We start from the raw sequence: 26,529 nt of genomic DNA on the forward strand, positions 1-26,529 counted from the left end.
ATGCCTTTTCTATTCCAGAAGAATCACTTTTTAGAAAACTTTTAGAAATGCCTTAACACAGGAAAGAAATACTTTCTGTGGTCAGTAAATTTCAGGAGATGACATTTTCATTCCCCAAAAAGAGGACCATTCATGAAAACCCATATACCTCATTTCAAAAATAGTAGTAAAATTTCAGTAACCTTTACATATCTGTGTGCTTTAGCCGTTAAGATTGGTGTTACAGGAAGGGTTATATAGATGTGTTGAGAACTTGCTTTCTTCCTTAGGATTCTGGAACCCCATTTCCTGGGGTTGGAAATGCTAATTTTCTATGATCTCACTTGCTGCTTTTTATGACATAAGGTTGTGGGAGTAAGAGGTCTATGCCTAATAAAGCTCCTCTCAGAATACACTCTGATAGCTATTGGCTGCATTTTGGGGAAAACCTATTAAGTTCTTTCATCTACTCAGCAGTATTCATTGATCCAGAAAAAAACCCCTTCCTCCGAGGTTCAGATGTGAAAAGAAGCGACTGAGTGTGCACGCTTCCATTGACAGACAGTCACTGGGGACTGAACTGCCAGGCTGAGGTCTTCATTTTCTCTGCCACAGGTCAGAGTTTCAGCAGCTGCCAAGGCAAATTTGGGCTTGCTGTGAATATTGCTGTTTGTGATTCATTAGGCTTAAAGTGTCTTGTATGGAAAGGGTAAGAACAGCCACTTGCTGAAGTGGTGTAAAAGCTGTTGCATTCCTGCTGGACCGTTTGTACTGCTGCTGTAATTGAAATACCAGTATTCAATCTGTAGTGTATTTCTGAGCTGTTTTCACACACAGAGTTGTACACCTGAAATTTATACAACAGTATCTACAAATAATGTATTCAGATCACACTTGTGACAGGCAAATCTTGTCAACGAGGGGTTTGTTCCTGGCTTTGTCAGAGTTGGGCTGTGACATTGGGCAGCTTGTCTGACCCTGCCTTCCCAGAAATGCACAGGAACCTTGTTCCCATGTTATTTTCATCCCTTCGGAGAATATGATCTTTAATGTCTTTTCCTTCAGTTTGCCTGGCTGCAAAATAAAAATATTTCTGTAGGAAGTATGCCATTCTTACACACCCATGAGGATTTTTTGAGACATTTGAATGACAGGTGCTATGCAAAATCAAATCAGTATTACATACCATGAGTGGAAAGAGCCCTGTGAATGTTCGTACCTGAGCAGATTCATTAATCCAAAAAGACATCATGCACCAAAATGTATTGGAAATCAAAATATTGAAACTGCAAATAAAAAAACAATTGAAATTGGAAACATTTCTAACAGTGAAAAGAATGAATTTAAGTATCTTCCTTCTAAGAGCCAAGTTGTGTCTATTAAAATCAAGACTATCTTTCTGAAATAAGTAAATCATGGAGGAGTTACAGACTTGATACAGAAATCAGAACTGAATATCCTTGCTTATGTATGCAGAAAAAAATGATCTTTTCTGGCCTAAAATATCCATGCATATACATATTTTTTTGGCTGAACAGTCAGTCATAAGTTTGTGGCTAAACAGTGCTTTTCTCTAGAGGGATTTAAATTCCATCAAACATATTATTATGAACTGTTTAATGTAAGCTTGTTATATAGACAAACATAATGGCTCAGCTGTTTACTCTAGGCAGCTCTCTCCAACTGTATGGATAAACACATGTTGGAGATACTGCGGTTCTCCAGCATGCACCTCCTTGGATAAAGTTTATTTTGCACACGCTCAACATAGTGAATGAAACAAATGTCTTAAGTAGAAGCAAAATTCTGCAGACACTTCATGCCTCTAATGCATTTTTTGTGTTTGGCAGAAGTAGGATTGGTGTTTGTAAGCCTGTCAAACAAAATTCAGTACCTTTGGTGATGCCTGAGCTAATACGGGATGGGACATGATATCTACTGGATGTGTGATTCAGATATTTCCATACAGGATGGGATAATTGACACAAACCCTGTAAGTACAGGGGCAGCTGTCATAACCATGACTTGTAAGGAGCAAGGTTTATTGTACAATGTGGCATACAAGCAGTTTGGTAATATTCTTCATCATTTGACTTGAATTGTGTGTCTTACATGACATACATGGCTAAATAGTTTCAGCTTTTTCAGAACTGTTCTCAGTTGAAATAGCAGTCTTTCTTTTGTCTTCCTTTGCAGCTCATAGGAAAATCAATGTGAATTGCATATGTGATCTAACTTTGGAGCTAGGGGTGGAGGTTTTTTCAGCCTACATTATTCCATAGTTCTGTGGTTTAAGAATATGTGATTTTGGTTTATATGCATGTAAGAATGAGTCTGAATGCTTTGGGGCCAGGTGGTTGGACAGGGATGGATGGATGGATGGATAGATAGATAGATAGATAGATAGATTAGATAGATGATAGAGTTCTAGATGTGAAGCAGTCTGTAGACACCTTTACTGACTGTGGAGGTGAGGTTCACTGTCTGTCTTAACACTTCTGTGAAAGTTGTGACTTCTGCCCTGTTAAATTTCCTGCCTGAATTCTTGGTTGTGCATTGGCTCAGCAGTTCATCGGGAAAGCCTAAGCCTTACTTCTGGGAATTGAGGGAAAAATAGCTGAAAGTTTGACATTCCTTTTTTTTTTTGTCTTAAAATATCTTGTCTGTGGAATATATTTTTTTTTCATTACCAGTGTTGCCTAATATTGCAGGAAGTTAATCAGGACTACCTTTCCAAGATATTTTTGACAGATGGAACATTATGTGTGACCTTGGTATTAATTCTGTGCCCTGGCTTGACTTCTGACTATCTGGAGACATCTGCCAGTAAGAGGCAATAATTAACTGCTTGTGTTGTTTAGAAAATTGTACTGGTCAGAAAAACAGTTGGTTGCTAGTGCTGGAGCCATTGTATGACTAATTGCCGGGCTAACTTTGAACAAAAGAAATCTGTGACTAAATATTTAAGGATGTATTTTATCATCACAGTATTTAGTGACAGAGTTTTTGGGTGGCAAGGTCCTGTGTTTCCATGAGATTCTGGGGACAAGTCTGACTGGGAAGACAGGGAGACCCCCCTCTCTGCTATGGGGCTAAATGAGACATTTGCCCTGGAGGGGAGGGTGACATATGCAGGACAGTCAGCAAGGATGCTCTTCCTTTCCCTGGGAAAATTGCCCTTTTTGCTATCTAGCACCTTTGATATCTCTGTTGCTGGAAGGAAGAAGTGTCACTGTAAAACTGCCTTTTCTTTTTCTTTACAGGCAACTCCTGTTGGCTGAGTCTCAGTTACTCTTGTCTACTCTTAAGCCTCAAGTGTGATATTTGGAGAATCTGGCCCAGGAACTGATGAGAATAGATCATTAGGACATTATGACATTTGTGTTTTGTTCTTGGTGAGGTGTTGGACTGCCCCACTGGTAGACCTGAGTGAGGGAAGGTTAGACATGCCAGTTTTTCCCAGACAAAAATAAAATAGATGACAATGTGGTCTGGCTAACTGTGAATGAAATAGGATTTTTAAACATACTTAATCCCTCTAGTATGTCATGCAAATGCTATCTCAAATAAACAGTGTAAGGAGGGAATCTATATTTCGTTAGCAAATAGCCAAAATAATGCTTTGGCTATTTTAACAAAGAAGGTAAAAATTACCAAACACACTGTTGGTGAAGAAATTGGTTTAACTTCTTTACAGGATAAATAACAAATTGAAAAAGCTTGCACTAGCACCTACTGAGAATACTATGGAGAATTCCTGTGTTGCTTGTGTGTTTGCAAGGTTAGACCAAAATGTGGGTAAGATTTCTCACTTTCTTCGCATGTCAAAGCAACCCATGATGTGGTGGTCTCAAAGAATCATTGAGAGTTTGACTGTTAATTTCAGTGGAACCAGAATTTCATATGCATAATTTAATGACATAAATATCTTGTTTGTTCTAAAATTCTCATTTGCTACCCAAAACTCTTGAACTTCAACAAATCCTTCGTATTTGCAGAGTCTAGAACTAGGCTCAAAAGTCTGTTTATCATGATTTAATATGAGTAAACTTTTTATTGCCCAGATTATTAGCTTAATATGATTGTGCAGTTCTTTCTGACGTACTATTTTTAACAAGAAAAATAATTTATATGAGAAGGATTGATGGAATATTATGTGAAACATTCAGAATTATCCCCATTCTTAAATATGGTGTCTTGGTTAATAATGGAGGACTGAGGTGTTAATCTGCAAAATCTGTGTTGCATGAAAAAAGGTTTTGTGATATTTTTTTCTTTAAATGGTATTTTACAATTTTACGCAGAATAGATCATTATTCTCTGTGTGTGTATCCTCTTCTTTCATGTTACTGTAGAGCCTGAACAGATCACAGAACTCATGTCCCAGTTATACCAACAATCAGCCTAGAATTTATATGTATGTAAAAAGTTTCAGATTTTCAAATAAGCAGTTAAAAATATGACTGTCACTGTTGCTATATATTTTCCCCCAATCTCATTTAGCAGTCAAGCAACCAATTTTTGGTGAAGTTTTCACAAAAACATCAGATGCAGTTTCATAAAAGACCTAAGCTATTGAATTCTGGCAAAATTACAAAGAAGAATTTACCAAAAAAAACCCCAAGTAACTGGGTAACTTGGAATTTTTAAATGGACTTTGGAAGAGGAACCTATTTCCTTGCAATGGTACAAAATACAGTATATCACAGGAAAGAAGAGAGGCAGGGCCATTTAGAATAGTCATTTTATGAATTCTTGTGGTAGGTGAATCAGCTGGAACTGCTGGACCAGGTTCTATCAAGCTGTCATGATTCATTCTTGTATGCAGTTTTATGCATTATAAATTGCAGACTCAGATAATTTTTTCAAGCAAAATATTTGGAAATAATTTAGGTGTACAGCTACCTAGTTAGTTCTAATTTTATCTTTCCTGCAAACTGAAGGTGTCAGTGCAGAATGAGGTACAAGGAAAATACTGACGAAGCTCAGTATCTTTGGTGCATAATCTTGAAAAAATTTAGTAGGGAAAATACAAGAATTACCAAAGAATGACAGATTTTCATAACCATTTCTTCATTATAATGCTTATGGAAAGAGAGGTGAGTCATAATCTGGATCAATTTTTTTTTTGTTTGGTGAGCTATGGGAGGTTTCATTATGCTCAGTTTGACTTTAACTGCAAAAGCCCTTCATCTGGAGTATATCTGACTGCAGTGATCATTAGCAATGATTACATTTTAAATTGAGATGCTAATGGCAGAGGAAGTGGGAGATTTTACAGAAAGGACATCAAGCAGCCTTAATGTTGAAAGCAGACATGAAAGTTTTTCATAGCGATTTAAGGATTTATATTACAGCACATAATTTAAATATTTTGACAGTTGTATGCTCTAGTCCATCATTTGTCTGTTAGTGAATGACAAGTCTTTGCAGTCAGAAATATTTTGACTTAATACACTTCCCCAAAATCTAATGGAAACTATTTGTTGTCAAATCATTACAAAATAGTAAGTGGTCTGCAGTGGACCTTTCATAAAGATCTTCCCCTAGAACTGTGCATCTCATGTTCCAATTAATCCTGTGTTCATTAGATATTGGGCTCTGTCAGCCACACACACAAAGTCACGCTGAAAGATAACTCTGGATGAATGTGGAGAAAAAGCACTGGCTCTCAAAATGTGAGGAGAGGCATGAAGACTAATTTTCTCTTGTACTTTCCCTAGAATGCAGGATCCTCAGACAAACGGCAATCCTTGGTACCAGTGCCTGGAGGGCAGGGCTGTTGGTTTGCATGAGAGCCCTTCAGCTAATAAGGAGCTGTTCAACACAAAGCTGATTGTATCTTCACGTTGCAGTGTCAGAGATTTTGTTGGCTGCTTAACCAGCACCATGCCATCTGGGGAAAACAGCACCTCTGCAAAAAGAAATAGAAAAGTGATGTTGCATCCAAGGCAGCAGGATGTGCTTCTCTGCTTTCACGGCCCAAGCAAGCACCATCGCACGGTGCTTTGTTTTGGATTTTGTTGTCTGTAGCTCAGAGTTCAGTTTACTGCACCTGTTTACATGGTGTTAGTATGCCCAGTAGCTGCAATTCTGCCTGATCATAAAAGGGAAAGACTCTTTATGGTCTGCACAAAAGTTCCTGAGTGTCTGTTCAAGGGCTGGACAACAGAGAATATCCAGTGATTGTTGTAAAAGTGCTGTTAATGATGTAAAAGCAAATACTTAATAATACATGCTGGATTTATCTGTAAATGCCTTTGTTTTATCTGAAAATAATAATTTAGTCACTTTTTATTTGCTGAAGGCTCCACATGCACTGAACAGGTACAGGTGCACTATCCATTAGTACACGTATACTGAACAATACATTTTATTTCTTTCTACTTCTGTAAAACCTATACACTGTGCATTTAAATCATACATTAATGAACTTAAAAAGAAGTTCAGCTTCTTGACCAAAAATCTGTCCAGTGCTGTGCTGAGTAAAGCTCCTATGGCCTTGGAACAAATGAGTGACTTAGGAAATAAAAGATGAAGAGAAGCATAGAGAGCTAAGGAAATCAGTGAGAATCTAAAGTGAGTTAGTATTTTCATACAATCCTTATTCTCCCTGTAATGTAGTCTTGTTTTACTTGGTTCCATATTTTTTTTCATGTGGCCTGCTTTATGCTGAACACACATAGTGGACTTCAGTCCTTGCTGTGTCATAAGGTTGCTTTGAATAAAGGCTTTATTGTCACTCTGGAACAGTTTATGAAGGAAGATGAGGCAATGGTAGGCATTATCTATAAATGTCAGAATATTATTCTGATAGTCAACATCTTACAGTGACTTTGATAAAACATGAGTTTTCCTGGATCCTCTAGGGAAGTGAGGAAGTAACCACCCCTGTTTCTCAGGTGTGAACACATATGGTAACATACTGACAAGTTATCTACCACTGAGAGAGCAGGCTTTGTTTCAAGAGAACACTGGGAGCAAGCCAAAATAAGGCTTTTAGAGTACAGAAGCATATGACAGGCCTAGATTAAAAGATATTCAGAGAAAATATTTTTCTCTGGTCATACCATACTTAACTGCAGTCAGCTTGCTGAGCATGAAAAAACGCTGCTGAATGCACCTTTCAATTAATTTTAATATGAAAAACTCCTCAGGATAATTGATGCACCATAATAGAAAATTAAAACCTAGAGGAAGTTCGGGGGAGTGAAGGTAATATTACATTTGCTGGAAGCATATACACAGATGTGCCTGCAGGAAAGAAGAGGCAACATCTGTGTTCTCTACAGTCACCAGTAAGGTGAGGCAAAGGCAATTTTTAATTGAATTTACTAGGAAAATAACAAGTATATATAGGCAAGGAAAATCAGTACACTGAAGGTATAATAGGGGCAGGCACTGATCTCTTCTCTCTGGTGCCCAGTGACAGGACCTGAGGGAATGGCCTGAAGTTGTGTCAGGGGAGTTGTAGGTTGGATATCAGGAAAAGGTTCTTCACCCAGAGGAGATTGGGGATGATAACAGGCTGCCTGGGGAAGTGAGCACAGCAGCAGCTTGACAGAGTTCAGGAAGTGTTTGGACAGTGCTCTCAGGCACAGGGTGTGGCTATTGGGGATGGTGCTGTGCGGGGCCAGGAGCTGGACTCAGTGATCCTTGTGGGTCCCTTCCAGCTCAGAGTATTCTATGATTCTGTGGTTCTCTTTTGAGATGTGGATTACAGTGTTTTATTTTTATAGTCTTTGATACTGAAAGGAGCTCATAGGTACTGTTTTTGCTGTGTATGTTGCTGGTGTTAAAAGCTTAAGAGCTGAACTATTTTCATAAACTAAAAATGGAAGAAATTTTACACAGCAGGACTACTTAGAAAAATAATTTTTCTACTTTTTGGCCACATGTCTCCCGTTAATTCCTTATGGTTAGTCAAAGTGTCAATCCTACAAATAAACTAAAATATAAGCTTAGAAAGTAATACAGCTTGTGTGTTTCTTTGATAAGCAAAACCATATGAAATTACACATATGATTAGATCTGCCAGTTTCTGTGGAATGACAATTTTTCCCTAACTGCCAAGCAGCAAAATAAAAAGCTATGGTACTCTGGCCTCAGCTCTGCAAATTTTTGCCAGTTTTAGCAGCCATTTGTCACATGAAAAATCACACTGATTTTAATGGAGGGAATTCCAAGATTTTGGTGCATTAAAGGCATTTTATTTCTGAACAAATTCTTCATCCAGCTTGTAAGATTATGATGTTATTTTGCATACAAGATGCAATAACTCTGATGAATTTGCTGTAAAATTATTGTGATTCTAAAATTAAGAAGAAGTGCAGATAAGCAGATGTTTACAAATCATGCTGTCTGTAGAAGTTTTTGCTAAATTTATAAACATAAAGCATACTTCTATCACTATAGAAATAACAAATTAAATTTCCATAATTCTGCGAGTAAATTAAAATGGAACATTTACTTTTTAAGGTTATAAAAAGATCAGTGTTTTCAAGTTTCACAATAATGATGATCACATTGTTTAATAAGGCAATTTAATGCTGAAGCATGAATGCTTAAGAATAAAAAACAAGATCTGACCTCTTAAGATTTAAGAACACCTCCAAAGACTCCTAAGCATATAAATAACAAACCATAGCAGCAATCATCTTGAAAATCAGCAAGGCACAAATCAAGAATTGCTAAGAATAAAAAAAATTAGTTCTGACTTCCATATGACATTCTAATCCCATTTAAACTGATGGGAACCTCCTGTTACTTGAACTTAAGATTTAACCTTTTGTCTTTTTGTATGCTTTCGAAGCACATATAGGCATTCAGATGTCAAATTGATAAAACAAATTGCTTGAAAATTATGCAGAGCATGGGGAAGTGAAGGTGAAACATAGGCAGAAAACCTGGAGAAGAAAGTTAACAGTACAATTTGATGGCTTCCATACCTCTTCCTTTCCAACATTTCTCAACGAAAGATTAGTTCATGTAACACTCCTATAACTAGGTAACTAAACAAAGTATGGGCTTATCTTATTTTTTATGGCATGCTTTACTTATAAAAACTTTACCACTTTATTTACTTTAACACTTTCTGCTGGGAGGGATAAGATAGATTCCTTTTGTATTTTATTTCAAAATTCCCAGCAGTCTTCCAGGAGCATTTTTCTTAATGGGAAGCTGGTAGTATGGGTCATGTAAAGAAGGTCTGTTACTTAGGAAATGTTCATTTGAGTGTAGTATTGCAGGCAATCTACAGATCAGCTTTCAGCAAACAGTTATGGGGTGTTATGAGCAGCCATTCCATCCAGCAGCTCCAGAGCCTGACAGTTTTTCCTGGCTGCTGGATCCCAGCATGAGGTGCCCTAAAACCTAGTGGTCTCCTTCCCAGATGATGGACATGGCAGCTGCTTTCCTGTTTTGAGGTTTGACCAGCAGCAAGGCTAAACAGGTACCCCAGAGACTCACACACACAGACAGAGGACGTGGCTGCTCAGGCTAACAGAGACAGGGTACTGCCGTCCACAGCATCCACACACACAACGCTTTCAGGAGTGATCTTACAGCCAGGTTCCCTTCCTCCTCTTCCACTGGTAAGGATTGGCATTCAGTAGTGAAAGTACACACACTTTTGTGCATCCCCCAAGCACTGGTGTGGCCCCTCTGCCCACCCACCCTCCTGCCTGGATCCCCTTACCCACCCCATGGCTCTCTGCTCACCAGCTGGTCTCACTAGGTGCTTGTTGGAAACAGTCCCACAGGTACTCCACACTTGTGGATCCCCAAAAATATCAACATGAACTCTGCCCACCTCATACCCCTGCGGGGTCCCAGAGCCACTCAGTGGCTAGTTCAGCTTGAGAATTGTGAGTGAATGCACAGCCCACATACCTCATGCACACCCCTCAGTTTCTTAATGGCGCATCAATTAGAATCTGGAGGTTTTGGCATTGTTTGTTTATCCCTTGTCTAACAGTTTGTGTCCCTGTGCTTTTGTTTATCACTTCCCCTCTCAGATTGCTATCCCCTTGAAGAGGTTCTTGATTGGATAAAGTTAATGAAGTTGATACTCTCCAAATGCCCTACACAAACAGGCTGTGGCATTGGTGACAGTGACAGCTTGAGCTCTATAATCTGTTTTCAAGCTACCCAAAGGCTGGGCAGGCATCTGGCTAGTTAGACAGTGTTCCTGGTCCCTGACCCCAGTTCAGTGGCAGGTTTTGCAGTGGTGGTTTAAGATGTTAGTCCAGCAGCTGTCCATCCTTGTGCTTGCCAAAGGCTTCCCTCCATTTCAGAGCAGCAGGTGTGAACACATGACAACTCCTCGGTCGCTACTGGTCATATTTTAGCATATAAACAAATCACTAATGAAGATTAACAAAGTGTTTGCTTGTTCCATTGCAATCTGCAGTAACTTTGGCCCTGGCACATCTCATTCTGCTGTTCCACAAGGGCACTGCAAGACTGAACTGAGAAGTTTTGGGCTTGGATGCAGCACGGCAAAATGCACTTCCCTTGGTGGCAACACTCATCCCTACTGAGCTAGAACATCTTAATTGATATAAGCTCCAGTCACTGTGTTAATAGCTTTGTAAACATAACTTATCTATGTGTTTCTTAATCTTTATTAGTGTTCTATCTTGCTAAATTTTTGTGAGTTTTTTAAACTGTTTTTGTTCTGTTTCCTGGATTTTCATTTGCCTATTGTACAGAGTTCAGTGTGAGAAACATTGCACTAGATTGAAGAGCTGGTTGGTGCCAGCTCCTAGAATTTTTGGCATAACAGATCTCTATCTCAGATCTTACAATCCTTCCAGTAAAACTGAAATCCAGAATTTCTTCCTAAATAGGAAAAAAGTGAGAAAGATTGAGGAAAGTGTATGAAGAAAGCATGTAGTTCAGATAAGATGCAGAAAAGCTAGAGGCACAAAGACCCAAGTGAACAGAGAGTTAGTGGGACTTGCAGTAGTGTATGACTTGTTCTCAAACCTCCTCAAGGATTTTATAATCTGCAGTGTACTATGTGTTGGAAATTGCATTTTTTTAAGAGATGCTAAGACCCAGTTCTTTCATGTGTATCAACAGTAAATAAAATCTTACTCAAATGAGTAGCTCCGGTCTATTCCACTTGAACTGTTTGCAATAGAAGTAATGCATCTTGGCATCTCTAAGTGCCCCAGAACAATTTCTTTGAGCTACTGTAATACTCCTACATTGAACAGACTGTAGTTCACAGCAGGATTTCTCCTGCAGTGTGGTGATATCCCAGATGAGTCACAGCAACAGCATCTAGTCCAGCCAGCAAAATACTGATTATGGCAAGAATAGCTGCAACTACAGGCAGCAAATCTGTGTCCTCAGTTCAAGAATATGTCTGCATTTCAGCTTGAGGTTGATGCTATGTCTCTTTTAATTCCTTTATTACAAGGGGAAGATTTTTTAGCTTGTCTTTGTTGAGCTGGGGTTCTTCTTCCCCAGCTCAGCAGATATCCTGAGAGAATATAGACCACAGGTCTGTAATGCAGCTGTGAATTTTTATGACAGTACAACAACAGATGTTCTGTATTTGAATTCATTTTCAGATGCTACTATTTTGATAAACAGCATTCAGGGACTTTTTACTTTGTTGTCTAAGTGTTTTCTAATTTGGCATTATGGAGTGGAATGTTGAATTCTGAGACTAGAGAAAATGATAAGTTATGATGGCTTTATCATCAACACAGATGAATTGAATAAGTGAACAATATGAACATTTGTGCAAAAGTAACTGTATATTTCAAAAATTCAATGAGCACCAGGAAAACAAATGTTTTCAGGGACAGACGTCTTGTTAATTTCTAGATTTTAGGGCTAATCCAAGGTTATTGTATGGATGCTTTCTTCCTATGAGTAAAAGCTTCATACTGGGCTTTTTGTTTCTTCTGATATCTTTATTTTTTTCGGTTCAGGTATACTTATTGTTGCACTGCAGAGATCTTACTTAATTTCTCATAGCACTTCCACAGTTACATGTGAATGAAACAGCTTCTGAGTGAAGGAAATCAGCTATCTTGGGAACTGCTAAAGGTTTCCTAGCAGGGAGTGTAGGGAGTGCAGGATTCAGTCAAAGTCAGCGTGAAGGACCTGGACCCATCTGTGGAAGGTCTGCTTCATAGCTTAAGTGTGCCTGTTTAAGACATCTGGCTGTTAACATAACAGTTAGACATGGAAATTTAAGGAGTTACTTGATGGAGACATAATGGTGATGGGAGAGAGATTTGATCACTCCCAGTTCTGCCTTCTGGAGTTGACGTGAGACTTGCCATTGCCTTCCAGCAGCAGTCCATTACGGCCATAAGAGATTTGGAGATCTGACCTTACTGTGGGATGAGGACAATTGGATTTGGCCTTGAGAAGTTAAGAAGTTTGCTGCAATGTCTGGACACCTCTATGAAATCGTTCTGACATGCAGCAAAGAAATTTCAAGTATGCATTTTTTATTTTGGTTTCTTTCCCTGCCCATATTTTTTTCCCACCATAATTTTTCCTCACAAATTTGTCTTCTAAAACTAATTATTTTCAGCTTTAAAAGATGGTTCATTTAGCTGCTGAATTTCTAATTGTGGTTATTGGCATGTGATCTTTGGAATTAATGGAAAGTTAATGGAGCTGGGTCTGTGAACAACTTCTAAGACACTTACAGAAGATGACAGAAAAGGTTCATATAAAAATGAAAGGAGGTTGCATTGAAAATATTTAGGTGTCTGCAAACATCAGAAGTTGTAAAATCCATGATGTGGAATATGAATATTTGACTAGGTGAACTATGGCTGCTAAGGCTTGCCCTCTTCTTTGCTTTTAGTCTTTCCTTGGCATTTTGACTGGAAACTGGAATTTGGTATTTGCCTTTTGGCGGGCGGCATCGTGCAGTAATCATGAAGTCTCTTCCCAGGAGACATAAATATTTTATTATTCATTGTCACTTTTAAGGCTGGCTGTTAGGACAGTGCAAATAGTTCTGAAGTACTTTTAGCTTCAAACTGTATTATTTGTGTATTAAAGAGTAGTAAAGGAGATAATGTGCAGTAGAAATCAGTGTCTAATGTCAGTTTCAAATGCTAGACTTCTGAGTGCTCCTGAATATGTTAACACTTTTATCTCTATTTTCTATATTGCTGTATAATAAATCTTTTACAAAAAACAGTCTAAATGACCACATTAAAAAGAGAACCTGCTGTACAAAAATATTGGCAGATACACAAAGTTAAGAAAAAATAAAATGTGTGCTTTGGCTAGCTGCTCTCAGTTGTTCCTGAAACAAGTAAAACAAGGAATAGAAAATACTTGAAAGTTTGTTTTTATTTTAATTAGCTATGTTTAAATTCTAAGCATGGATTCAAAGCTTCATCAAGGTGTTGGCCTTGCTGTGAGTTGAAGACTCATGGGTAGGCCTGAGGATGCAGTGTAACCAACTTCCTCTCCTGATGGTAATATGTGAGGTAGGGGGACTGAGGGAAACATGGGAGTTGTGGGATCGTGAGTTTAGCCATGGCTTTTCACCTGTGATGAGCAATGGCATCTGTTGCCACCATCTGTTCTGTTTCACTGCTTATCTTGCCATGTGTGATACCAGGCAGGGAGCCCTAAAAAGGGGAAAAAGGGGTCACTTAGTGAAAGTAAAATGAATGCTGCTCGTAAGTCCCCGGGCAACAGTTGGAAGGATATGTGTGGTCTTTTGCCTGGCAGAGAGGAAGATGCAACAGGATACTAAAAATGTGATTAATGTCTTGCAAGCAAGTTTTCCTAACTGAGCTTCTATCCAGGATAAGTACTATGTTGTCTGACAAATACTGTAGAGAAAATAAAGTTCAGCAACTCCATCACCCATAGAGAATATCCATTTGGTGGAGCTTCCTGATTTAAAATAGCTTTGCAGCTACTGTTCAAAAATCCGTTCTTCATAAAACCAGCAAGCAGGAATATGTAGAAGTTTTGGCAACCAAGAGTAGATTTCAGTGAGAGAACAGTGGGATACATTAAGGGAAAATAACTGGTCGCTGCAATAAACATCTTCAGCTTTTCTAATAAATCTACTCGATTTGGGCAGCAGCTTTTCAGCTCTTGGCAGGCTTGTAGGATGTTCTGTAGCAAAGACAAGAATTTGGAAAACCTCAGGGGGCAAGCCTGGCTGCAGTCTGTGACAGCTGGTAATGTATGAATCTAAAAATGGTGTGAATATTTTTTAAAAGTTTCTTACGAGCAGCATAATTTGTAGAGATCAGAACCACATTTTATAAATAGATATTTTTTTAATCAGATGAATTTCAGTTCTAGATGAAGTGTGTCTTTCTTTTGAGAGGGGTTGTGTGATTTATGACTCATTCTGTACCTGAAATATTTTGGTTAAAGAAATCACTTTTACGTGTGAAACATTTCATTCCGACTCATATTATTGACAATAATATGAAAGAAGAGTTGCTGTGAAGTTTCTTTTCATCATGTATTTATTTAATCATTGTTGGAAATTAGAAAGAGGATGGAGCCAAAATACAGGATATACTACATGTATATCAGAACAGCAGTTTTGCTAATACAAACCCTTTGCAGAAGATGCAGTAGAGATTAAAAAACTCGCGATCCCTCTATGGGCATCCCTACCACATTCAGCAGACAGGTTTGGCTAAAGTAAGAAAAATTGAAAGCAAAAGTTGAAACAACCAAAATATTTTTTGAGTGTTTGGAAAGTGAAACTTTTTTTTCCCCTCACAGAAGGATGTATTTAGTCAAAATTTGCTCTGAAAAGTAACTTTTTAAACTGGTAATGACACACAGAAAAAAAGTGTTATTGTGTTATTTGACCTAGAATTAGTTTTGCTTGCTTAAGACTTTGCTAAGAAACATAAAAGCTATTTATATTCACATCTAAACGATTCTCCATATTGTTCCATTTTTGCAATCACTCCTGGGGTACCAGGCCTAGGCAACTAAAAATTCAGAATGCTGAGTTGGTGCACAGGTTGCTGCATATCCTCTAGAAATAATAATATTTTATTTTAGAAAGCTAGCACTGTTAGAAAAATTTTCTTCTTGCATGCTTCATTTTCTCATTATAGTCCTCACATTTGTGTAGCTTCCAAAATATGGTAGTGTGTGTGAAAGGAGTGTGTCAGAATATCCACACAGTAATCTTTTAATTGACAAGTGAAGGTCTCTCATTCTGTAAGTCAGTGCAAATTTTGCAATTCATGTCAGTAATTAGGATTTCATGCAGTGCTGTCACAGCCATCTTGATTTTTTGACTCAGCCATCATACCTGATTTATTGTTTTTCAGTCATGTATCAGAATTTGAGATTAGATTCCATAATTGTGGAATGAAAAAATGTTTTGGCAATGATGTGAGAAGTCTTGGAAAGTTGAAACAATTAGAAATTGAATGAAAAGACCTACCTTTGCTCCATACTGAGAGGACACATCTGTAAATTTGTGTTCTCAAAATTCGAGATCTCCTCACCAGTATAGTTATTTGGTATTCATAATTCAAGTTTTTTGGGAGAGGAGCAACTTAAAATCACAGATTCACAAATTCAAAGAATATTCTAAGTTGGAAGGGACCCAGAAGGATCATTGAGTCAAACTCTTTAAGTAAATGGCCCTTATCCTTTAATATAATTTTGTATTCCTTGCACATCTAAAACTTCCACAGAAGCCAGTCATAGTTTTATATGCAGTTTAAAAACGTAGGACCAGAACTATAAATGTAGGTGATTTTTTTCTAATTTAGTTTAAATAAATTATGCTAAATATAATCCCAAAAGACATTTCCAGAAAGAATTTTACTTGCCTTACAAATGACAACAAAAGTTTTTGTTGAGAATTGGGCACCAATAAGAGTTGCATTTGCTTAGCCATAAGTGTTTGAAAATTCTTCTGATACACAGCAGGTAATTTCAGAGATAAAGAGAAAAGGAGAGAGAAAAATTGTCTCCATTTCTCCGCCTTCTATTTGGAGATAATTAAGTTCAGAGGTTCTGAAGGAACATTGACTGTGTTCCAGGATGGCCTCCACACCAGAAAATGAAATTAATCAGTCATTGCTATATTAAGTGAAAATGAATTAGTTGAAGACAAAACACTGTACTTTCATTAGTCATGTCAGGATGCAGATGTGAAGATATATATCTTTGCATAAATGTTCACAGAAAAACAACATAATTAAATTCACTATTGAAACAAACTAATTAAATTCACTGCTGTTATGCAACAGATATTCTCTTAAGCATATGATATTTGGCTTACAAGAGTAAGCAGTAGGTTCTTCATCTGTGTTTTGTCTTTGATGATAGGAGAATTTAATTCTTGTTAATCTGGGGTGCCTGGATTCAGGCAGTGACTCAGGAAGACATCTGTGTTTATGCTTAGCACAAACAGTCCATCTAAATCTCACTGGCTGCAAGTTTTTCTTTTGTTTTAATAAAGTTTCCCTGAGGAGTACAGTATGCAATCTGATCTCACAGTTTTAGAACTGTCCCTCGAGATGGTTCCAATAAGACCACTTTTGTCCAATGGCTAGAAGTGAAACAAAAAGTTTTGCTTTACATATTTTCATGGAATTTCACAAATTAGTGTCAAAGCAACCTTCACTGAGCATTTGCTTTAATTTCTGAAATGTATCTGGTAACAGAAAACACTTAAAAATCACCTGTTAACTAAAAATTATTCAGAATTGAGAATATTTGAATGGAGAGAATGCAAAGTAGGTGAGTGGCAGTGATGTACACAACCTGTTGGGCAAGAGTTGTGGACTCTGCACAGCTTGGAAGAGAACAGATCACAGAGTGTCTGCCCCACAGAGAGCACAGTCCTACATATACCTCTTCAGATATCCTTCAGTCATAGAATTGTTTAGGTTGGAAAACACCTTTAAGATAATCCAACCAAGAGTCCAGAGTTAATCTAAGTCTGCCAAGTGCACCAATAAACCATGTCCTTAACTGCTACATCTTCACATCTTTTAAATACCTCTAGAGTTGGTGATTCAGCCACTTCCCTGAGTAGTCTTGTTCTAATGTCTGACAACCCTCTTGGTGAAGAAGTTTTTCCTAATATCCAATGTAAACCTTTCCTTATGCAGCTTGAGGCCTTTTCCTCTCATTCTGCCACTTGTTACATGGGAGAAGTGGCTGACCCCCAGCACACTACAACCTCCTTTCAGGCAGTTGTAGAGAATGATGAGGTCACCCTGAGACTCCTTTTCTCCAGGCTAAAATCCCCAACTCTCTAAGCTGCTCCACGTAGGACTGACTTGTGCTCTTCAGGACTCCATTTATGCTGTTTGACAGTAGCTGGGAGTAGAAGGCTCTGAGAAACAGGATTTAGAATGGCAGTAAGAGAATTTCATAAGAATGGGATTAATCCCTAGATTTTATATTTGCTTTAAGAACAGCTTTAAAATGAGAATATTTTAAAAATAATCAAAGAAACATTTTCACTCAACTGAGGAAGCGTTATGAGGAGTGGCTGAGGTCACTTTTTTTGTTCAGCCTGGAGGAGACTGAAGGGAGATCTCATTGTAAGCTTCAAAATCCTCATAGGAGGGGAAGCAGAGGGGCAGGCACCAAACTTTTCACTCTCATGACCAGTGACAGGACTCGAGGGAATGGCCTGAAGTTGTGCCAGAGGGGGTTTAGGTTGGGTATTAGGAAAGGATTCTTCACCCAGAGAGTGGTTGGGCACTGGAACTGACTCCCCAGGAAAGTGGTCACAGCACCAGCCTGACAGAGTTCATGAAGAGTTTGGACAATGCTCTCAGGCACACGGTGTGACTCTTGGGGAATCCTGTGAAGGGCCAGGAGTTGGACTCAGTAATTCTTGTCAATGATTCTTAAGTCTCTTCCAAATCAGGATGTGCTATGATTCTCTATTTGTAGAAGTTATACTGAATATTGACATTATACAAAGCATAGGTTTCTTTTAAATTTTGTATGAAGAGGACTGTGTTGAGGGGCCAACCTCAGTGTTTCAGTATGGCAGATTGTTTAGGCAAAAAAATCTTATATAATTTTTTTATTAATATGTTTATTTTCTGTTTGTATAAGCAAATAATCTTGAATGCATGGTTATATTCGGTAATGTAGTACTTGTGTAATCATTTGATGATCATTTGATGCTAAGTCCACAAATTACATACACTGCTGACAAGAGAGAGCTTTTGAATAAACTATTGCTGCTGCCTATATATGATGGCAATGCATTGTAATAAATACTATTTTCTATGTACATTTATGATATATTATTATTTTTCCCCCTCCACTGTAATTTTCTACAGGAAACTTCTTCAGAAGTTCACAGGTGGGCTGTGAACTACAAGGAAGCATTTTTTCAAAGAGCAAGATTGAAAGACTTTAATCCTTTCAGCAAAAGACTGGTAAATCTTTGATAGTAATTTTGCTAACACCTTATGTATTAATATGCTTGTTTTTTATACTCACAAACACACCTCCCTGCTGTATAAAGCCTACTGTAATTTAAAGGAAGAACTACTGAATTTATGCATCATTTAACATATTTTAAATCTTCTTTTTATGTACAACTCAAGACCCCAAGCAGACATGGACTGCTGAAATAAAGAGTGAAAAATGCAAAGATTTTGTCCCAAAATAATGACAGGGTGATTCCTATAAACACATTAGGGAAGCGAATAGTATGACCTCTGTAGCCTTGTTTGATACAGTTTTTCTTCTTTTTGCATTGACAGAGACTGTTAGGCAGTAAAGCCCCATTGATCTACAGACAGCAAAGGTAGGAATTCATCAGTTAAAAGCTTGTCTGAAAATCTAAAATCCAAGTCTTTATAAGGCTAACATATGGGGAGAATAAGGCAGAAACAAGGAAGGAACAGCTGCCCTAGGGAAGCAGTTATAACTTAATTTCTTGGTGATTAGTAAATAGGAATTTGAAGACTGTGTTGTAGGGTCAGAGAAGAAGAGCCATGGCCCAGGTAACAGATTTAATCTGGGAAGATCTAATGCTCAGATGCTTAAAGAGGAACTTTCTTGTAATTGTAGGTTCAGAGCCTAAGGGTAAAACTCTCAAAACCTCCTAAGTAATTTGGGACCTCAGTTTCCATTTCAAAATAAGATTCTCAGGTAATTTCTGAAAAATATTCTGAATTGCTTTTCAAAATTTTGCCCTCAGCTTTTTTATGCATTAATTGCTCCATAAAGAGGAAATGCATATTCAACTTTAAGAAGTGGTTAAATTCTACTGGTGATAATCTGATGATGATGTCATTTTTATAGCTATATTCCTGAACATGACTTTGTTGTGATAATGACTAAGAGTAGGTTTTGGTATGATGGGATCTGGTTATGATTTTACAGTAAGAAGCATGAGTCAGTACTTTTTAGCTCAGAATAGCATCTCTTTCTTACCCCTTCCATGAGCCAATAGAGTTAGCACTGAATGGATTTAATCTACTGACTTTATCCATGAAATAAAGGTTCTTAACCATTGAGCTGTAATGCAACCACATGTGCTGTCAAGAGAAAAGGATAACAATAAAAATGTTGTGAAGAATATATTCCTTTTGCAGCCCATACAAATCTTAATCTGTAAATCCTTCATCAAAAACACAGGTTGCCCTCCCTTTGCCTTGTTCTTACTGCCCCTGTTCCTTTTACAGCAACAGGTTTCTGTGATAACAGTTTCAGTGAAGTACATGAAGCTGATGTGGGGCATATGGTTAATCAGTGGTAAATCAGTGATGCAAATTGTGAACAGCACTCATTGTGAAGGAATGGGAATGGATAAACATATCCTGCACTGCAGAAAATCAGAACAGGATTGGATTAATCAGCCCAGCATGTATTAGGAGGAGGCCAGGGCAAGCCCTATTCATTTGAATTTCAGCTTGTCACAGCTCTCCAAGCCAGAGTGTCTGTAATTAAATAAAAAAATCAATGTTAATGCTCAGCTGGGTTACACAGCTCAAATCAGAAGATAATCAGGAAGTGCTGGAAAATTAAAGGTTTCATATAAATATTCTGTGGGCTGTACTTCACTTTGCTAATGTTCTTCAGTACTGTTTTTTCAGAACAAGTATTACATGGTGGTGTGATGCAATTAGAGCTGTTTGACACTTAGCAAGGACAGGTGTCCCTATGCTTATTTGTGAATGTAACAACAGTAGAGTAGAACGGAACAGAATAGAATAGAATAGAATAGAATAGAATAGAATAGAATAGAATAGAATAGAATAGAATAGAATAGAATAGAATAGAATAGAGAAGGGGTGTGGTGTTGTAGCATGCATGAATTGTTGCATCATGCATGGATTGCACATTTTCAAGCTAGAAAAAGATGGCACACAAAAGATGGCTCAATTTCTAGCCAACTCTCAGAGCTTGCAGGACTTGTGGCTTTTAGAGTGACATGGATGTCCCAGCAACTCTAAAAGCAGTTTATGTGATGCCATGGTCCTGCTTTAGGAGTTGCATGACCTGCATCATACCTCAGATGGAAAGAAAATTAGAATCTTCTTACAGATACTGATCCTCTGTGAGCAGGATCACATGGGGTATTTATGGCACCAGGGGATGATGATGCTGATGATGTCATTAACATCTGTTAATGATTAATGACTTGTTGAAATGAGTTGAGAGGAAGCTGCAAAAATGGTCAGAGGGTTGGAGCGCCCCTCCAATAAATGCAGGCTGAGAGAAGAGAAGGCTCTGGGGAGTCCTTATAGCACCTTCAGTACCTAAACAGAGCCTACAAGAGAGCAGGAGAAGGACTTTTTACAAGGGCATAAAAGGGCATAGGGCAAGGAGAAATTGCTTTAAACTGAAAGAGGATGGGTTTAGATTAGATATAAGGAAGAAATTATTTACTGTGAGGATGGTAGGCTCTGGAATTGGTTGTTCAGACAAGTTGCAGATTCACCATCCCTGGAAGTGTTCAGAGTTGGGTTGGATGAGGCTTTGAGCACCATAATCTACTGGAAGATGTCCCTGTCCATAGCAGGGTGGTTGGAACTAGATCTTGGAGGTCACTTCAACCCAAACTGTTCTGTCAATCTTTGATGATAACAAAAATGCTCTTTACTCACATTTCTATAATGATTTTAATACAAGTGAGAATATTTTATCAAGAAAAATTCTTCATGCAAAGGAGTCTTTTTTGGGAAGACCTATGAGCTGGAGAAGCAGTAATTTCTTCCAGGCTAGTTTAGAGATCTGTCTCACTGGTCCCAAAGCAGGCAGACACATCTGGGTTTGTCTTCTAAGGTCCTGCCTCCATATAATGTGCACACACAAACTTCCTGCAAAATGGGTCCATTATTTTGCTGCTCAAATGGGGATTTTCAGGCTAGATTTCTGGATCTACATGTTAATTATGAACTGAAAAGTTAGGAAGAGTGCACAGCAGTTGGGTTTGTGTTTGGATATTTAAGTCAGCTTGAATAAAGCAGTTCCTAGCATTGTCTCCCTCCTTTCAGCACGTCTGGCAGTGATGAGCTGAGTGTTGTGCTCCTGTTATGGCAAAGGCATGTAGTAACAGCCCTTGGGAAACCATCAGAGTCAATATTGTCACTGACTGTTCCTAGGATGGGGAAGTCTCCTTCTGTCTGAGTGGCACAAGGCTGCCACATGTTATCAGTAAGCATGTAATAGAGGTCTACTATACAAGCATCTTTCTGTAGCTTGGAAAATGTGACTTGGAACTAAATGGAGGTGGACTGTCCACGTGAAAAATCTAGACACAGCGTTTAACCAATCTGAAGTGCTCAGGGTGTTTGTTCATTGTTGCAGTTTGCAGCAGGATCCTTCAAAGATCCTGAATAAAACATTGCAACAAATAGACATTTGCCAATATTAAAACAACAAAAATACCAAATGGTCTATCCTGTTTTCTGAGAGTACAGAAATTATATTTCTAATTATATAGTAGGCAACTTCTGAATTTAGCTTTCAGTGGCTACAGCAGAAATGTTGAGTGCCCTCTGTTCTGACCCATTCTTTCACCCACTCATCAACTTAGCTGTGAAAAATTGCCAAAGGCTTGTGTTGAACTTTTTCTCAAATTCAGTTATTTGAAAGGCAGAAGCATAAAAGAGTTTGCAGGAACCTGGAATGCTCTCAGTTGGGATGTGCCTCTCCTAGAACCACACCCTGAGATGTCAAGGCAACCTGAGAAGCCACATGCATGTGTTTCAGGGCAGCCTGATGGTGTAAAGTGTCTGAGGCTGGGGGGTTATGACCCACTCTGTCTGATGGTGGCTGTGCTAGCTGTCCATACTGAACAAGCATAGAGCAGTCCATGACTTCTGAGAGGACTGCAGCAAGCCTTCTTGTTTCTTGCTGGTGTCTTACTGATACCCTAGGATAAGGAAAATGAAAGAGTAAATGAGAAGCCTAAATGAGAAGTCTAAATAAAGCACCAGTGAAGTGATTATTTTGGCCTCTGGGCAGGTGATAGTAGATCCTTTCTATAGAGAAAGAATGGTGATGTGATGTGAAAGGAAAAGGAGAATCTTGTTCTGTAAAATCTTGTCCTCCAGCTGAACCTGGAGGATGTGATCAGCTGCCAAATCTGCCAGAAGCTGCATGTGTATCTGACTAGTTAACTCCCACAGGCCTTACATATTTCCTACAAATCAAACAGTTCTCTAACCAGATGCTTTTTTTTACTTTCCCTTTTGATTTTATTATCATCTGTCGTGTTTTTTCATTGCTTGCATAGGTATCTTTGTTGGTTTGATTTTTTCTTGCTTTCTAGCATGTTTGCATTTGTTACCTTCCTTAATTTTTTTGGCATATGCCTTGGTTAAATTACATTCTATGTCTCACATTCCAGGCTGTTTGTGCATAGTTGCATGATCTGGTTCATCTTTCTGCATGCTCCTCTATCTCTTTATTCACTTTGTGTGGTCCTCAATGTTTGCAGCTCTATCAGCCACTATTTCAAATGTCAAGCTCAGTTCATGAGCTCAGTTTTACAGAACTTTTTTCTTTTGATATTTACTCTGCTAATTCTTGGGCACAGTTTGAGAAAAAACCCAGTTGTCCTTTTACTTTATCAGGTATCTGGTTTACTGTACTGTTACTGCACTTCTTTCATTGCTGTTAAAGTAGTAATTATTTTATTCACATTTTAGTCGCATAATGAACTTGAACTCTTGTATAAATACATACATATGCACACTAATCTAGCTGTCCAACCCATTTACTTTACCCATGTTTTTCTAGGAAGGGCCTTTTTGGCAGACTCAAAGCCCTTGAGATTTTCATAAGGAAGTGGAAGAGCTCAGTGCCTGTGTTCAGAATCAGCACACTATGACAGTATCTCACAAAATTGGAGACTGGTTGCTCTTCAGGCATGCTCTGCTTGGAATAATCTGGCCAGTCCCAACTGTTCCATAATGTCTGCTATATTTTAAAGCTGCCTCTTACTCCATACTTACATTAGCACTGCTGCTGTATTTCCTCTAGGAGGAACATGAGTTGAATTGTGACCTTTGAACACAACTGTGAGAAAAGAGGAATCATAAATAAAGATTTGTTAAAAAGTGTTCTGGTTATTTTCTGTGAGTTTTAGTGAATGCCTTCAAATATGCATAGATAATTTTAGTGTTGCTTTTACTTGTTGCTTTAACTGCTTAAATAAATCTATTTGAAGTAATTTGGTAATGTGTTGCTAGCCTTCTACTGAAAAAGTAATTAGCTGGTGTCATTGTATTTCACTGTTTCCCCTACACTCTGAACTGAAAACTTTATGTGAGCTGCTGACAGCTTCCTGTAGCTACACTTTCAGCTTAATCTTCTTCTCCCAATTTCTTCATCCTATTTTTACACAGAGTTGGCAGTTTTGCAGTAGTTTCCTAAAAGAAAAAAGAGTAACCCATACTGTATCTGTTATCATTCTGTAGTCTGCTAAGTTTTACTGACCCTTGCTTTCTTTTCTCTTCAGCAATGTGTTCAGAAATTTGACTAAATGTTTAGACATACCAGACTGACTGATAGCTACAAATGTTCTGTGATTATCTGAGAAGATTCTAAAGCTAGAAATTTAAATTTTACACTAACTGAAAAAACCTGACTATATTTTCTGTCTTTTGGACTTTTAACTTCTTGTTGGAATCATCTCTTAATTGTTTATGCTGTCTGTATTTGTATCACAGATCAACAGTTTTTAACAAGGTGCCTCAAACAATCATGGTTATGCATTCACTTTAGTTTAAATGTGCCTAATTTCTAAGTGCTTGATTCTGAACATTATACTGGCTTTGTGTAAGTCAGGAGAACATTCATTAAGTTGAACTGATATTTATCTCTTTAATTAACAATGACTAAATCCAGGCTAAAGCAAAGCAAGTAAAATATTAATGGCACGAGGTGATGTAACAATAAAGTAAATGAGGACCTCAAGGAGCAAAAAAATTACTGCAAGTCTTTGTGAAGAAATTGCAGCCTATATTACATGCTAATAATAGTTTGCATCTCCTCCTAAATTAAAATATTAGCTAGCATCAGTCAGTGTTGACATCTGTCATGATCACACGAGTCAACTGAGATAATGTTTTAAATTACATGGGCAATTACAGGGTAGGTCAAATATGTTAAAACACAGATATATAGACTTACAAATGGAGGGCACTGAAAATGCACAACACACCAGATAAGCCAGCATGTTATCAGCAATGCATCCATTAATAGGTCCTTAACTAGGGCACCATGCCTTAGCTAGCATTGCTGTTGATCAGTCCTCATGTGCTAGAATTACTCTAATTTTCCTAAGGCCTGGCAGCCTCCTGTTCCACAGGCTCTCTATTAGGAACTCAGTCTTACTGGAACAACTGAAGGGAGGTGGTTTTCTGCAAAACAGCAGGTCAGTAAAATGCTGTTTTATAAAGTGATGTAAGAGCAATTCAGCCATATACCAGAGGACTCGGTCCCATGGATGAGCTGTGTATGTTTAAAATGTAGAGCAGCAGTATGGAGTGTAGGTGTCTGAGGTGAGGGAGGCAGACCTTTTAAGGTTCACAAATTATGTGCTGTATGTGAAGTCCCCTGTGTTTACAACACTCGGACATTATGGAAGCAAGTAGAAGTGAGGAGGTAGCAGTTATTCTGTTCTGTTTAGCTGACCTTTCTTCATGTACTACCAAGGAATTGTTTGGCTTTAATCCCCAAAAATGTTCACAGATTCTTGATGGTAAAAGAAAAAATACAGTTATGCAAGTCATGTATCCTGTGTACGTGAATTCTGCTACCAAAGCTTAAGATTCAGTTCCATAAATTTGGCCCACAGTGTTTCAGCATGTCTTTCTCTTAGTGTCTCACTGCTCATAGATTACTTTGCTCCCAGTGGGTTCCTTCTGTTCATAGTACCTTTAGTTTTGGGTTCTACAAAGAGAGTGGTTATTATAATACAAGTGGTAACAGAACTGTTTACAATTACAGAAGAAATAGTTTGTGATGGATAATTTGCGTAGCAGAAGTGGCTTCATATTTCAACATTTCTGTTGTTTTACACATGTAAAATAGTAATCTGTGTCTTGAAACTGCTGCTCTTGTGTGTACTTTGTAACTTGTGTTTACCCATCAATAGGCTAAGTAGCAGTGTGGATGCTTACAGGTTCTGTTGATGCCCCCATGTGGATGTCTGGCAGGATCATTCTAGTCTGTAGTTGAAGACATAATTGAGGTTTACTGTTAACTTACTAATAGTTTATTTCTCTGTCATCCATAAATGGATAAAAATGTTTGACTGTGTGGTACACCAGAATTATTTTTGAACTATGCTTTCCATTCTCTGTGAAAGAGTACTTGACTATCCCTTTTTGTATCCAGCATTTGAAACTATTGTTGACATACTGGAAATAGGCATCATAATAACCAGTTTGTTTATTTTTGTGGGATTCTTGAGACCCAAGAAAATTTTCACTCCATTATTAATGTCCTAATAATAGCTGTGATATAATGATAGCTATATGATTGATTTGCTAACAGAGGATAACCTAAACCTCATACACTGATTTTTCTGCCACTGTGATCAAATACAATGGCATTGTAATTGAGAGTCCACCTGTACCTCTGAATCACCAAAAATTAGTGTTAAGATGCTGGAACTGTCTGTAGATGTGACAGCTCAGGTACTGTGACCTTGCTAGTGATAACAACAAAGACCTTAGGAGGAACTGATCTGTGTTGTTGCCTGGCAGAGTAGATTAACTTGCAGGAAGCCCTGCAGTGTAAGAAACATCCTAATGCTGACCTGGATTTTCAGAAGAGATTTCAGAAGGAAATGACAGACATGGTGAGTGTAATGATAGCTTAGCGCCACAGTTGTGCCATGGCAAATGTTTCTCTTGCCATATAAGCACTCACACCTTGTGACTGGGGTGCTCAGGGACCCCAAATTCCAGTTCTCCTTCTAAAGACCCCTTACATGGACTTTACTGATGATGTAGGAAGAAGTTCCCTGCTGGTGGAAGAGCCTCGCACTTGGGACACCTCAATTCCTAGACAAGTATCTCTTGCCACTCATTTAAAATTACATTGCCAGGGTTA

At 38.2% G+C, this 26,529-nt stretch overlaps 1 protein-coding gene across 2 annotated transcripts in view; it reads left to right on the plus strand.

Moving 5' to 3' along the window:
- The window catches only part of TMEM200A (transmembrane protein 200A), a 52,972-nt gene that overhangs the window by 12,961 nt on the left and 13,482 nt on the right, over positions 1-26,529 (plus strand). The window contains exon 2 of one of the 2 annotated variants that reach the window (XM_077175304.1): positions 18,714-18,757. The exons of the other annotated variant lie outside the window; for it this stretch is intronic. The gene's annotated coding sequence lies outside the window, so the exon portion shown is untranslated. The remainder of the gene's footprint in view (positions 1-18,713; positions 18,758-26,529) is intronic. 2 annotated transcript variants of the gene reach the window in all.

The sequence above is a fragment of the Agelaius phoeniceus genome, chromosome 3 (assembly GCF_051311805.1).
Source record: "Agelaius phoeniceus isolate bAgePho1 chromosome 3, bAgePho1.hap1, whole genome shotgun sequence".
Taxonomy (NCBI): Eukaryota; Metazoa; Chordata; class Aves; order Passeriformes; family Icteridae; genus Agelaius; species Agelaius phoeniceus.